Below are 2,952 nucleotides of genomic sequence, written 5' to 3'. Positions count from 1 at the left end.
ACACTAAGTCCATGGCAATGCGAGAAAACGGTACCTCGATTATCGGTAGAGGTATTAGGGGATTTTTAAAGTGTGGCTTGGGACTCATCTTTGACACTCAACACAGGTGCGACAATAATCCTCTATAGCTCTTACCACCCTGGCCAGTGGAACCGGCTCCCAATCCGCTGCCTAGTCTTCTCAACCCCTAGGTGGGCCCCTGGGACATGGCTGTGAGCCAGATGCTTCACTGTGGACACATATTGTTTTGGGACAACCAACAAGTCTCTTCGCTGACCTTCAACCTCTTTGGCATAGTATAACAGACTATTTTTTTATTAGGAAATGAGGACACGTAAGCTCACCTACTCCTGGAACTGGTTTTCCCTCTATTTCCGTAACATTGCTGCGTGCATGCAACAGATTGGGGTCTTCCATCTGGGCGGTCCCGAACTGGCCCTTTAGACTTGGAAGCAATGCGACTTCACCCTCCTCATCACCTGTGCTTAGGTCTCCCGGGAAAGCAACAAAAGTGTTATCATTTGCCTCATCTGCACTGGAAGATTGGTTGCCTCTCTGCTCCTCCGGCACAGCACACACAACTTTGGGGGACTGCTGAGGAGACTTACCCTGGTTGGCCATTTGTCCTTCTCTCGTTTTCCTTTGGCACGCTTGGGCTTTTTGGGACTCACCTCCTTCTGGTGCCGCAGGCGCTTGTACAGTGGGCTCGCCCCACAAGACTGGGACTGGTAGGGAAGGAACCACCCCCACTTTCAGCTCACAGCTGCCTTTAACTGTGGTAAGGTGGATGAGGCAAGTGGGGTATAATTTAGTGTCCCCATGGACACAGGAGACTGGCACAGTCTCTTCAGATGGCAAATGGTCGAGGAGGTGGGGTTGAATGAGGGACACCACACTTCCTGAGTCCACTAACGCCTCTGCATCTTTTTCCGTTTACCTTGGCTGGTATCATTTGAGCCAGGGAGCTTTCCATTACCCAGCAAGAGTCAAGAAGGTGGCAGGGCCTTGCACCAGATGAGTTGGCGGTCGGCATTAGCTCATCCTTCCCTGGGCAGTCCCGGGAAATGTGGCCTGTCTCCCCACACTGGTAGCAACGCGGTTGGCCCTCTGGCAGGTAGGACTGTCGTCGCCTTACCTCTTCTGGTTCCCATCGCAGTTCTCGTGCCCGTCTAGTCCGTGATGCTTCCCCACTGACATCCGGCCCCACTCGGTGTCTGGTCGTGTGGACTTAAGCAGGTCCGCTTTGACCACGTGGCTCTCCACAATGTTAACCAACTCATCCAGACTGGCTGGATTCTGCTGGCTTGCCATTTTCTTGGTCTCATAGGGCAGAGACCGAATATATTTGTCCATCATTATCCTCTCTAAAACACTCAACTTTTCGGGGTTGCATGTCAGCCATGCTCTGGTTACCCGGCCTAGGTCATACATCTGGGCCCTGGCTGACAACTCTGGCTTGTATTTCCAGTAATGGAACCGCTGGGCTCTTGCTGCTAAGCTGTAGCCATACCTCGCCAAGATTTCCCTCTTCAAGACGACGTAATCCTTTGCTTGGTCAGGAGGGAGATCGAAGTAAGCTTGCTGTGCCGGGCCCAGGAGGAATGGTCCAACCAGATCAGCCCAGGAGTCCCTTGGCCAGCCCTCTCTTTCAGCTGTGAGCTCAAAGGCTGTTAAGTAGGCCTCTATCTCATCACTCTCCTTCATTTGGGGATGAATCGACCTGGGTTAGGCTGCACGGTTGCTTCCCTCTGGATAGGAGGGGCTGCTGTTAGGCATTTTTGGACCTCCACATGGAGAAGCGCATTCTGTTTCTGCTGCTCCTGTATCATCCGCCGTTGCAGAGTCTGCTGCTCAGTAGAAATATGCACCAACTCCCTTAGTACATCCTCCATCTTGAAAACGAAAAAACTTCTTCTTTTTTTTTCTGACTGCAACACCACCACTAGAGTCCTTATGCCCGCATTCTCCACCAGTGTAACAGGACTGGGCAGATAAAGAGACAAGTGGTAGTGTAGCAATCACGACAGAGGCAGTTTTCAAGTCCAAAAAAGAGTCTTTATTGCTGTTAAACTCAAAAATACCTTTAAAGGCCATGTAATGCATCTAACACAGGTGTTTTTTAACATGTAGTTTAGATATCACCAGAATAAAAATAAATAAAAATGTTTAAAGTTTGGTCATAATTAAATGACATATACGTTAAAAACCGATGTTGGTTCCGAAGTTTGCCGAGTACGCCCCCGATCACTCCCGAACGAGCGGTGACGTCACACGTGGCAAACATTGCCATCTGATCAAATCAGTCCAAATGGCAAGCAACGCGACAACTTCAGACAGCGACAGCGACAGCGATCATTCAAGCTCAGATTCGGTGGGTTATCTGGATTCAGTTACAGAAGTAGAGAGTGAACCAGCTAGCCTTTCACTTCAAGGCATCTTGCCTTATCAGTACGAGCCTCCTGCCCGGCAATCGAACAACGAGGCAGAAACTTGTGAAAGAGAAGCGGATTCCGCAGCCGGCGAGACTCGAGTCAGCAATACTGAATGGTAAATTCAGTTTTATTTAATTTGACCTGCACTAAATGTCGATCTTAAATTTGTCATCTGTTCCTCACACGTCCGGCAGATATTGTTTTTTTTTTAATGTTATGTACAATATTCAGGTGTAGGCTACATGTCAATGCTGTGAAAGCATGCCCACTGCAGATGAATGTGTATGCTGCAGAGAGATCTGGCAGGTGATGGAACAAATAGACAGTTTGCAACCTACTGACCAGATAGCAGAGTCCTGCATCGGGTCGGGTATCCGCGGGTACCCGACGGGTGACCCGCAAAAAAGGTGATTTGCGGGTGGTATTTTTTCAAACGCTTTTTTCCGGGTTCGCTTCTGGGTAAAACAAAGATGATGCGGGTCCGGTTGCGGGTGTTGCATAATAAATATATTTAAACAAT

Source organism: Notothenia rossii, assembly GCF_949606895.1.
Source record: "Notothenia rossii genome assembly, chromosome: 3".
NCBI lineage: Eukaryota > Metazoa > Chordata > Actinopteri > Perciformes > Nototheniidae > Notothenia > Notothenia rossii.
Note: the sequence above shows the minus strand (reverse complement) of the source record.